This window comes from Impatiens glandulifera, unplaced genomic scaffold (assembly GCF_907164915.1).
Source record: "Impatiens glandulifera unplaced genomic scaffold, dImpGla2.1, whole genome shotgun sequence".
In the NCBI taxonomy this organism is placed as follows: Eukaryota; Viridiplantae; Streptophyta; class Magnoliopsida; order Ericales; family Balsaminaceae; genus Impatiens; species Impatiens glandulifera.
The window spans coordinates 20630-34179 of NW_025919477.1; the positions used below are offsets into that span (position 1 = coordinate 20630).

The window sequence follows — 13550 nt, forward strand, 5'->3', positions numbered from 1 at the left end:
ATATATTATTGTATATAACCCAAATCAATAATATATAATTTTCTGCATAAACATGTAATTTTGTTTTGATAAATGACATGTAGTTTAATTTTATAATTTAATTTTATTGTGAAATAAAATAAAATTATACATAATAAATTCTATATAATTATATTTTCCTAAATTCTCTCTTAAATTTATAATATATTATATCAATCATTAACCAGAATCTATTAATTTCTTGGGAGAAAATTTTAATATCCCTAATTTTTATCAACAAACAATTTCTTTTGTTTTAACCATAAATCTTTATATTTTACACTAAACTTATTTGAAATTATCACAAATTAATATTTTACACTAAATTTATTTGAAATTATCACAAATTAATATATATATATATATATAATAACATATTTTTATTATGAATTATGCATTTATTATGAATTATGCATGCATATAAATAGCATTGCATATTAATTTCATGCTTATAAATCTATAAACATATATATATATATATCACCAATATAATTTTCTGAAGTAATTAAGTCTGTATATTATATCTACAACGATATATTTTTCTCACATAATTAAATCTATATATTATACTCCGATATAAACATAATTAAATTAGGATGACTCTAATGATAACAATTGTTAGATTTATCTGAATTAAATCGTAATAAAATGTGTGAGAAACTAAAACTACGATTAGTGAAAGCCTGTACTCATCTCTCTTTATTTAGAATTGAAAGATTCTTTAATCTTCTCTACCTTTAGAATTGGGATGGATCTTCTAATTGATGAGTACGTCAAAGTTGGTGGGACGCAAAGAGAAAATGAATCGTACATCAATTGAGAACCATACCATTACAAAATAACTATAATGTTAGTTATTTTGGTTTGAACATTTCTAATTTAGCCCCTTCATAAAATTAGAAAGTTCACTTAGGTATCCTCACTTTATATTAATGAAAAATACACTTATAAGCCTATAAACTTGATTTCATATTAGATCACATTATTTTGGCTTAATTAAAATATGAAATTTGCACAATTATTTATTATAATAATGCCCATAAATTCCAACATAACATTTCTACATTGATAAAATCTCACTGAAATCCGTTTAGATAATATGAAGATTTAAAAGGAAAAAAAACTATGTGCTCAGACAGCCAAGGGAAGTTTTTTCTAAATCCATATGATCTACTAAAGTAGATCTGTATTGCCCATATAATGAAAGCAGATCTTGGTCTATGGAGTCCCAAGAAGGTAAGAACTTCAACATGTCCGATGCTTCTTCGGCCAAAAACAATATTGATAGGCTCAACTACAGTAGTGGATGCACGGTAAGCTCTCGAATGAGACTTATTCAATAGTTATGTCTACCCCCGTGAACTATAGAAAAGAGAAAGGGGGTTCGAATCCCTCTCCATCCGCGAAGTCATAAGTTCTCTTTTGCCTTATCTATAGATAAGAACGAATCGGATAAAAAACCCTTTGATCAACTCCATCTAGAGAATAAACTTTCAAGCGATCCTGATCAACTCACTAACAAGAGTTATCTTCAAATGTGTCAGGAACATATTCTATAAAAAAGCACCCGGAAGAAGACGAGTGCGGCAATCTAGGAAGCCACACAATGCCAAATGAGGTATCTGGACTTCCCGTGTATTCATCCAATTCCATGGACATGTTCACGAAACTAGAAGTCTTTTGGATCCATTCAATGCCAATGGGTGCGTTTTTCATAATCAGAAGTCAAGAAAAATTAAGTATTTGCATTATAAGGAGAAATAATTAACACTGTTTCTGATAATTACATATTAAATCAAAATGTATGTGGCATTTCCAAAATTAAGTAACACAGAGTAAAAGCTAGTAATCAGGATATACCACGATATTCATATTGCGTTCGTGCCATTAAACTAAAAGGAACATATTAATCCCAAATATTGGTAAAGGACGCATGAGAGTAAAAAAAGAAAATAAACATGTTCATCTAAACATGGTTGAACATAAACTTGAATATTTTAGAAAATAAAAATGGTATTACAGAAAGACAAAAAATGAATCTTTCATTACCCATTAAACACCAATAATCTCATACTTGAATACAACAAACATCCAGTAAATGATCTATCTTTGATACATCATTCTATGAATCGAATAACCAAAGTAAGAGACACTTGTAGTACCTAAATGATCTATCTCTGATACAAACATTAGACTTACTTCAAAACCATTCAATTCGACGGCTTGGTTAGATACGTGGGAGGTACCGCCACCACTCATAGAATACACATCCCCTTCAACCGTAATCATGGAACCATTGGCCATAAATCTGAGTTTCTAATGGAATGTAGAATCCACTACATTTTCCTTGTATAGCTACAACCTGTCGAGAATGACATTGTATGACGATTGCATATTGATAATGCAAAAGTCAATCTTGTAGGTCACACCTGACACCTTGATTATTATCTTAATATTTCTCAGGACTTCTTTCCCATATGCCACAAACGCATAGATCTGACAAGATAATAAAAATTTTCTGATGCAAAACCTCTCAAGTGTCCTCCATGGGAATATATTCAATATTGAGTCGTTATCGACAAGGACCATCGAAATTGTCTTACCCTCCATCTTCACTATAAAATATAATGTTTTTGCATGACTTACCTTGAATCTTGGTTAATTTGCATCATCAAACCCGATCCTTTATTCTTTTATGGCACCACTGATTATGCCAACTACTTCTTCGGGAATTGTATTGATGAATATATCAGTCTTTGTTAATTTTGTTAACATGCCCTTTCTATGCTTAATGGAGTACATTAACATGTCCCAAATTGATATATTAGCTACGATTTTTATCAATTGTCTCAACAAATTGTTGTCTGCATTAGTCGATATCGGATGCTCAATCAATTGTCGTGCACGAGCAGACGAAGTCTGAACTACATTAGACGTGTTAGTTTGAAGTAGTGCGCAAACAGACGTCGTTTGACTTCATCAAACTTATAGTCTGAAGAAGTGCACGAACAAACGAAGTCTAAACTACATTAGACGTGTTAGTTTGAAGTGGTTCGCAAGCAAATGAAGTCCGAACTTCATTAAATGTATTATTCTGAAGTAGTGCGCGAGTAGACGTCGTCTGACATCATCAGACTTGTAGTCTGAAGAAGTGTGCGAGCAGAAGAAATCTGAACTACATCAGACGTGTTAGTCTAAAATAGTGCGCGAGCAAACGTCGTCTGACTTCATCAAACTTGTAGTCTGAAGAAGTGTGCGAGCAGACGAAGTCTGAACTACATCAGACGTGTTTGTCTGAAGTAGTGCGCAAGAAGACGTCGTCTGAATTCATTAGACTTAAAGTCTGAAGAAGTGCGCGAGCAAACGAAGTCTGAACTACATCAGACGTGTTAGTCTAAAGTAGTGCACGAGCAGACGTCGTCTGACTTCATCAGACGTGTTATTTTGAAGAAGTGCGCAAGTAGACGTCATCTGACTTCATCAGACTTATAGTCTGAAGAAGTGTGCGAGAAGACAAAGTTTGAACTACATCAGACATGTTAGTCTGAATTAGTGCGCAAACAAACGTCGTCTGAATTCATCAGAATTATAGTCTAAAGAAGTGCGCGAGAAAACGAAGTCTGAACTACATCAGACTTGTTAGTCTGAACTACATCAGACTTGTTAGTCTGAACTACATCAGACTTGTTAGTCTGAACTACATCAGACTTGTTAGTCTGATGTAGTGCGCGAGCTGACGTCGTCTGACTTCATCAAACTTATATTCTGAAGAAGTGCGCAAGAAGACGCCTTGATTCAGTAGCCATCTGAAGAAGCGTCTGCCCCTCTTCTCAACTCATAAGCAGCGTCTGTAATTAGTTGTTTTCCCAGTCTGCCTATCAAGTTGTAACCTCTCAAGTGTCACATACTCAATATTCCTTCAGTTCGTTTTGTACCTTCCCGTACATCACGTTCTCGCGAATATTCTCAAGTACAATTCGGTACGCCACGATCCAACGAATATATTATTGTGTACCTTCCCGTACACATGTCCATCCAACGGATAGCTGACACGTATTAAAGAAGAAGATTCGACCGTTGTTGAGTCTTTAGTATAAAAGGTGATCCAAAGACAACGACGAATCTCTCAGTTTTTGAATTCTCTAACTCTAGCTCAAGCGCTAATTGTTTATGTTCTCTGTGATCATTCTGTAATCAATCTACTGTCCTTTTTATGTGAAATCTTAGTATTGTAAGTTGAACAGAGATTATTCTGTTTAATAGAGAGTTAGCTAGGAGTTTTGAAATAGACAGTTATTAAGTCATGTGTATCTGACCGTATTTGTGTAGTGTTCTATACTAATCAAAACCTTCTAGTGAAAAAACCTTCTGAAAACAGAAGGAGTGACATATGAGTTTTATCTCCGAAAATCCATAAGAATTTATGTGTTATTTCTTTTCCGCTCCTTACATTCGTTTTTCTGACACTTCAAATATAACAAGTTGTTCCGCACTTGAATCCGTTCAAGACTTGTGAAGATTTGAGATAAATAGAAATTTGTTAACTATATTCAGAATCTCCTCTCTATAGTTGATACTGATCCTAACAACCTAAGATTACAATATTCTCCACCCTAAATATTTTGGAGCATTTTTATACTTCGGCTGAATACACAAAAATATTAAAATAAACATAGAAAATATTTTACCATTTTTTTGTATATGTTTTGGGCTTAAATAAATAATTCTTTTTATAAGAAATGTATACACAAATTAATTTAAAATTATTTTAAGATAAAATAGGTATCCTAAATAATTTTATTTTTTGTTTTGGCCTTAACCCCTAATTAATTTATTTAATTAGTACAATAATTAATTGTTTTAAATGGGTTTTTGGTCATGGGGTTAATTATTTTAGTTTTATTTATTCAAAAATTAAATCAAAATAATTTTTTTAATTTCTAAATTGGAGTGTTGATTTTTAGTGCTTAAAGATATTAGAATTTAAAAATAAATTCAAATAGGTCTTTATCAAAATATTTTTATAAAAATATTCTAAAAATATTTTGAAATTGTTTTTGTGTTTTTTTAGATTTTAAAAATAGCTTGGGACTTCAAATTAAAAAAAAACAATTTTGAAAATAAAATCCCAAACAAACGAGCCTTAGAATCGGTCCCTGTCGCGAGTGACAACCCCTCGGTTGTATGCTAAAACTCCTTCAATCAACGCAGAAGACTCTCAGACGCATGCGAGGGATGATCCTCGATCGAGGCTAGGATTTTTCGATTAGGTGTAGAGGAGATCTCGATCGAGACTGAGATTCCTCGGTCGAGGCTAAGATTCCTTAATCGAAAAACCTTGTAACCTTGTAAGGCTTGTTTGTAAGGCTTCTAAGATTCCTTAATCGAAAAACAATTATCTTTTATATATATATTTTAAAAGAAAATATAAAAAAATAATATTTTTGTTATCTAAACACTGGTTATACACCTTACCAACAAACATACTCAACTGTCTCAAACCCGGGACTTCAACATAGAGTCTTGTGATATCCAAATTATTTTTGTTGGTTCATTTTAAAATATCCATGGTTGATTACAACAAAACTTCTATCAAACAACTCAAAATTTGAGAATTTAACTAGAAATAATTTGAATAGTTCAGGTATTATAGAAACTAGCATTTAGCCCGTGCAATTGCATGATTAATAATATAAAAAACCGTGAAAAAAAATTACGGATAACATTTTTAATTTTATTTTTAATCGTTTTAAGTTTATGGGTGGGTCAACCCACAATCCGACTCAAGTATCCATTTACTCAACATCATTATATATATATATATATATATATATATATAACTAAAAAGTTGAACTTATATTAATATTAAAAGGTCCCGCGTTTATCAAATTTGGTGTTGAATTGAAAATATAAAGTCTTTGTAACCTAGTTGGTTAAAGAGTTGTACTTATTTTTGTTAGGTTGCAAGTTTGAAACATACCTCTAGCATTTTTTATTTTATTTTTAACCGTTTTAAATTTAAAGGCGGGTCAACCCACAATCCGACCTAAGTATCCAAATTAACCACAGCTCTCAACCCGGCAATCCGGACACTTTAAAAGTTAAGCATCATTATATATATATATAGATTAGTTAGTTAAAAAGTTGAACTTATATTAATATTAAAACGTCCCGCGTTTATCAAATTTGGTGTTGAATTTAAAATATAAAATCTTTGTAGCCTAGTTGATTAAAGAGTTGTACTTATTTTGTTAGGTTGCAAGTTCGAAACATACCTCTAGCATTTTTAATTTTATTTTTAACCGTTTTAAATTTAAAGGCGGGTCAACTCACAATCCGAACCAAGTATCCAAATTAACCACAGCTCTCGACCCGGCAATCCGGATACTTTAAAAATTAAGCAACATTATATATATATAGATAATACATTTAGAATGGGATTCGTTATGTTAAATTGAAGGAATTCTAATGGTCATTCATTCAAAAGAAATGAATAAAATATGAGGTTTTCTTTAGTATATTATATGGATAATTTTAACTGCAATAGACTATGATTGAAATTTGTTTGCTCTTGAATTTAAATCGCATGTGTAACATTGATCATTAATACTATCTCACTAAAATCTAGTTAGATAAACAATTTCTAATAATAAGCCTAGAAAAAAACATTGCAACATAATTCTTATTTAGAAGGTAAATATGTTGATCAACATTAACATTAAAAAGAAATTAAACATTGTGCTCAGACAACCATTGGTTTGTCTTCAAAACATGGAATAAGTCACAAAATCAGAAACTCTAGTCCACAAAAGTATCTAACACTCTAAGATAAAAAAAAAAATGTTTTTAAAAGTTGATTTCATTCAAAGAGATTCAAAATATGGTTACAATGGACTGAGTTGCCATGTTTCTGAACTAAATTATTACAACCTTGTTTGTTGTATTATTTTTTATTTTTTATTTTTTATTTTTTATTTTTTATTTTTTATAATAAGCTAAAAAAGAAAAATACCAGATAAAAAAAATCAAGTTAGAACAAAAAAATCAAAAAAATTATTAGATATGAATTGAGAATTAAAATGAAGTCTCAGAATTGCAGAATTAATAACATCAAAACCAAAAGGTCATTCAGTCCCGAAAGATGGTGTTATTTTAACTGATCTCCTCACAGACAAACAAATCACCAACCATTTAAAATGAAAAATTAAGATTAATCAAACTTCATATCAATGTAGATATATTTATGATGTGCAATTCAATATTGATAATATTATAATAATTTTATCACAATCATATTCAAAATATATATAATAAATAGAATAACAACATGAAAAGAGATCTCATTGAAGCGGAAGAGAAATGATAGATTTCAAAGGAGTAGCCTCAAAATTTGCAGAATAATTAACATCAAGGACAATGTGGCATTCAGTCATGAATTTGTTATTTAACCTGTAAAGATAATAAAATCAAATAGAATGATATAAAATCAATGTGATTCAATGAAATGTATTTCTCATGGCAAATCCCAAAAGGTAATGGCAGAAACTGCTACTCAAGGCAATAGGATATGAGATCGCACACCATCTGAAGAACAGGAAACTCCCATCTCCTAAGAGAGAAAATCTCAACCAATCATTGATCAGAAACATGCTAAGTTAGACTTAGCTTGAAATAGTCTTATTAGACGTGTTGGTTGTTAGATGCGCTGTTAATTAGACGTGCAGTCTAACATATACGTAGTTAGACATGTAGTCTGACAGATACATAGTTAGATGTGCAGTCTGACAGATACATAGTTAGATGTGTAGTCTGACAAATACGTAGTTAGACGTGCAATCTGACAGATACGTAGTTAGACGTGCACTCTGATAGATATGTAGTTAGACGTGCAGTCTAATAGATACGTAGTTAGACGTTCAGTATAACAAATATGTAGTTAGACGTGTAGTCTAACAGATACGTAGTTAGACGTGTAGTCTAACAAATACGTAGTTAGATGTGCAGTCTAACAGTTGAAAGTTAGATGTAGGGCGTCTAACTCCTTCAGACTAGTCTGATGTGACCCGTAGTTAGACTTGTCGTCTAACTTCATTAGACTGGGTGGTCTAATGGATCTCGCTATTAGACGTGGGCGTCTAACTTCCTTAGACTTGGTAGTCTAATTAAGCACGTCTAATGCCTCGCTTCAGCAGTTGCTTAAAGTCAGCATCCGTCTACCCACGATCAACTAGTTGTACGCTACTCCTGCTCCACTCATCCATGCAGATCAGTACGACAGTCAATTACATCCAATGAATGAATGTCACGTAAGTAAATATTATTTCCACACTTGTTCCTCGTAGAACAATTCCAGAAGAATATTCGGCGCACTACCAGATTGGTACGGACACGATCTTTGTGCACAGAGTCTACTGTACTCATGTACTATGGAGGCTTTCCAATGAATTCTTGCCACGTTTCAATGCAGAAGATTCGACTGTTGGTACATGTCTTCTATTTAAATATCTTCAAGGACAACGGACGAGCGACCGCACTTACAATCTATCTTACGAATTTCTGACTTGCTTATTGAGTTTGTACAATAAGAGAGAGATAGAATCAAAATATTGTCTAGCTAAGTGATATTCTTAAACATACTGTAAGTTGAACAGAGTCTGTTCTGTTCAACAGTTAGCTAGCACTGAAACTGTATTTGATTCAAATAAAAGTATAGTGAATTCTTCCGGTGGTTGGAAGAAGGGGTGACGTAGGAGAGTTTGCTCCGAACATCCATAAACAACCTACTGTGTCTTTTACATTATGTTCTCTTCTCTTTCATTGGTTCTTAACTTCAAACATGAGCAAACGTTTCTGCACTTGAATCACTTCAAGAGTTTGTAAGGGTTTGTGAAGAATAGAAAGTGATATAAATCTCTAACAGGATTTCTATCAAATCGTTTTTGCAAGAAGTTGTCATCAATAGTTAGACCCCGTCTCTATTAGTGTCACTGATCCTTTCACAATGCCAAATTAGGATTCGAACAAGGGACCTGACTTCTACCTTGCACCTTGCGTCCGAATTTCAAACCACTACACCAACGTGTCATTTCATCGTTATACTACTATATACGACTTTCTGTCTTCTTTTCAGAGAAACTTACTTTTCTCTTTTTTGATTTAACTCTGACAAAATAAATAATAGCTTAGTATCATAATCAAATAGTAAATATATAAGACAATCTATATATATATATATATATACTATATTTCCTTAGTTAACAATCAACATACCACATTCTTTATAATTAATTATTTATAACGGAAACCACATGTTCCAATTATATTTAATTTTATTTACTATTAATAAATTTTAACTATTAATTTTATGAAAATTAAAAACTAACTTTTTAGTTACTTTTTTTTATTTTTTTTATATTATTATAATTTTAGTAACCAACAAATCTCTAATTAAAATGAAAATAAATTATTGTTTTCTAATTTATTTTTTAGATAAAATATGTATAATGAATATACACCACATTTCTTGAGAATATATATATGTATTTACAATAAAGACTCATCTTTATTGGTTGATTTTCTATTCCTTTAGATGAATCATTTACATCTCTTTCGTAACATCACAACTCCTATTTCTTAAATATCAAAGACAGATTTTCGATGGCGCGAGCTACTACATAGCTTAGCACACATGTGGAACTGTTTTAAGATTGTTAGATATCTTGTCTTTAAATTACAGAAATATATAAACAATACAATGTTACAAACAAATAAAATGTATATGAATAATGATATCACCGAATAAATGGTTATTCGAGACATGTGCTTAGCGCATTTACCTTAAAATAGTTTTATTGTCTCCCATTTGTGTTAGAACTTATCGCAGATGGCTATCTCCCATGGTATAACGAATCTAGTAGTGATTCTGAACTAGAATCACTACGCATTGAACTTGATCAACGTACCTGAACTATCACCGGGTTTCAACGGAAAATATTGAGCGAAGAACACTCACAAAATAAGAAGAAGACTTTTAGAATTCTAGTGTGAGAAATGATAAGAGGATGAAGTCAATTTTAGATTAAAGATGAGACATTTTATATTGTTGAAAAGTTAAACCATTAAATAAAATCATCAATTGATCCAACGGTTGACACTACTTGCCTCTTCATTTACCTTAACATTTCCTCTTCATTGAGTAATTGTTTGCCAAAAATAATTAAGAAATTTACAATTCAATACTAAAGTTACATAGTTTTATAATTTATTAATAATAATATTAAATTATCATAACAATTGATAATAATAACAAACTCATGTAAGTTACACTATAAATTAACAATATTTTGTTAATTGGTTATCAAGGCATTTCAAATCAATCAATTTAAATTAATTCATTCAAATTATACATTTGGATCAAATTTCACCCCTTAATTCACGTTTGAATTTCATGTGAATTTGATTTGATTTTATTACCCACATTCTAATTTTCATTCATTAATAGATTTATAGAATTAGTTTAAAAATTCTAACATTAATTTGGTCAAGGAAATCGACAAATAACTCAAAATTGGGAAAACATTTTTTGGTTAAGGGATAAATGAAGGGTTTAGGAAAGCTAAAGCACAATACATCATGTCCTGTTCGTACAAATTGTGTGTTCAATGTGGGAGGTATCTGAATGTGAGTCTTTTGGATCTTACCTTTTCTGGCCTCTTCGCCTTATGCCATTTGATAACCCAAACAACTCGTCTCGTATTTCTCTCAGATTGACTTTATGTGATTGAAAATACATGTACCATAAAGACCCAAACTTATTTCGAGAAAATATCACATATTAAACATCATGTTCTGAATCGGATAACCAAAGTTAGAGAAATTTGTAGTACTTAAATGGTCTATCTTTGATGCAAACACTAAACTTAGTTCAAAACCATTCAATTCAACGTCTTGGTTGGATATGTGGGAGGTACTGGCACCACTCGTAGGAATACACATCCCCGTCAACCATAATCATAGAGTCATTGTCCATAAATCTAAGTTTCTAATGGAATGTGGAATCCACAACATTTTCCTTGCATAGCTACGACCTCCAAAGAATGACATTGTATGACGATTACATATTGATAACGCAAAAGTCAATCTCAAAGGGCACGCCCGATACCTTGATTTCTATCTTGAAATTTCTCATGACTACTTTCCTCGGGCTATCAACGCCACGTACGCATAGATATAACAAGAAATTAAAATATTTCCTGATGCAAATCCTCTCAAGTGTCCTCCATGGGAATATATTCAATGTTGAGTCGCTATCGACGAGGACCATCAAAATTCTTTTACCCTCCATCTTCACTAGAAAATATAATGATTTTTGCATGACTTTCCCTGAAGCTTGGAAAATCTGCATCATCAAACCCGATATTTTGTTCTTTCATGGCACTAGTTCTTTGGGAGTTGTATTGACGAATATATCAGCCTATGTCAATTCTGTTAACATGGCCTTTTTATGCTCAATGGAATACATGATCATATCCCAAATTTATATATTAGCGACGATTTTTTTCAATTGTCTCAACAAATTGTCGTCCGCATTAGTCGTTATCGGATGCTCAATCTTTTTCTCGACTAAGTTCTTTGAAGGGGCCAACTACCCAAAATGAATAGTCTTCATGAAAATTTACAACTCTTTTAGTCACAATGACATCTTCTACTGCATTCTATTTTCCTAACCTTCTTTTTATAGACATTGATTTCTTATATGTACCACTAATTCAACTCTAGTCATTTTTGTCGACCTTCTCTCTTTAGAGCGTCCAAAAGTCGTCATCAACCTTATGTTCAATTTCAACCGAAAATTTTGCAATCTCTTCTCATAAATCAACCTCTTCATTAACTGCATTCTTTCAAAAATTTGTCATGGACACTATCAATTCTTCATTTTGAATTAGGCCTAACATGTGATTGTTGTAAATCGTTTCCATTTTAATTTCAAACATGTGCATTTTCTAGTTGGGTAAAGAGTTGGTGTTTATCTTTGGTTTGGGAATCACCTTCTTATCGATCAGATCTTGAATTTTTTCTTTCAACACGTCAAAGAAATCAGTCTCGTGACCCTTCATCTGATAGAAAACACACAACAATTTTGCACATATACTTGGCACTACTTCCCTAGTATCGGTGTTAGTGACTAGATCAAGTTCTTTTCTTTCAAAGCTTTAAAAGCCTTAGAAATTGGCATACATATATCTAAGGGTTTAAGTGGTATGGTTCAGTCGCTTTTTTCATGATTTTGTTCATCTACCCGACAATATTTTTCCTAGTATCGATGTTAGTGGATGGATCAAGTTGTTTTCTTTTAAAGCTTTAAAAGCCTTGGAAATTGTATACATATATCTAAGGGTGTAAGTGATTCGGTTCGATCGATTTTTCACCCAAAAAATCATCCCAACCGTTAGTGTCGGATTTTCAAAATCTTCATCTGTTGGTTGGCGGTTAAATATCAGTTCGGTTTGGTCAATTATAAAATCGGTTCAGCTGGTTTATCAGTTAATCGTTGAAAAAATAATAATTTATAATATAATGAACTAAAGAATAAAAAAAGATATATATAATAACCCATCAAGGTAGCCTAGTGGTAAAAATCAATTTAGGAGACCAAATTGGTCACGAATTTGATTCCATCTGAAAGCGTTTTGAGTTTAAACGGGGTTTATGAATGTTGGGTGTCAAGCAAGTACTTCTTTAATTCCCATAAAATATATATAATATAATATAATAAACTAAATAATGAATAAACTAGTTGAGTTTTATAAACAAAAATTAACAAATATATATATATATATATATATAATATAAAAAACTAAAGAAGGAAAAAAGTAGTTGAGTTTTGTAAAAAATAAATTAATAAATATATATACATATATAAGAAAATAAACTAAAGAATGAAAAAATTAGTTGAGTTTTATAATAAAATTCTAATAAATTAAATAATAAAACAACTATTTAACTTTAATATATATATATATATTAGAATATTAATTAATCAAAATGAGCTTAACAAAGAAAAATACATCAAATAAACTAAATAATAAATATGTGTGTGTCAAGATTCAATTTCTGGACCAAAATTTGTATCATGTTTATCCTTTACCAATAGGCTATAAAGACATATATTTAAAAATATATCAAAAAACACGTATGTATACAGTTGGTCGTTTAAACTGTCAGTTTTTTATTATTTAAACCGCCAACCAAACCGACCAAGGTTGGTATAGAAAATTATAAACCGGCTAGAACTCAATTCGGTTGGTTTATAACTACTTCAGTCGGTTTTTCTTTGGTTCGGTTCGGTTTTTCTTACACCCCTACATAAATCATCATAGTTTTGTCGCAGTCTCGTAGAAGGAATCACTATCTTCAAGGTATGAACTAGCTTCATTAACTTCCTGATTGTCGACTCTATCGACGTTCATTGTTAGCAAATCATATGCATCTCATGCATCCGCCACAAAATGAACTCATGCATTTGGTTTCCA

General features: G+C 31.4%; 2 non-coding genes across 2 annotated transcripts; both read right to left on the reverse strand.

Annotated features, from left to right (window-relative positions):
* Positions 1-1816: 1816 nt before the first annotated feature.
* Positions 1817-1942, reverse strand: LOC124918050. Its single transcript, XR_007097298.1, has one exon. It is a non-coding gene; the product is annotated as a small nucleolar RNA snoR80 (small nucleolar RNA).
* Positions 1943-7100: 5158 nt separating this feature from the next.
* LOC124918049 lies at positions 7101-7193 on the reverse strand. The gene has a single exon (XR_007097297.1). It is a non-coding gene; the product is annotated as a small nucleolar RNA SNORD96 family (small nucleolar RNA).
* Between the last annotated feature and the right edge of the window lie 6357 nt (positions 7194-13550).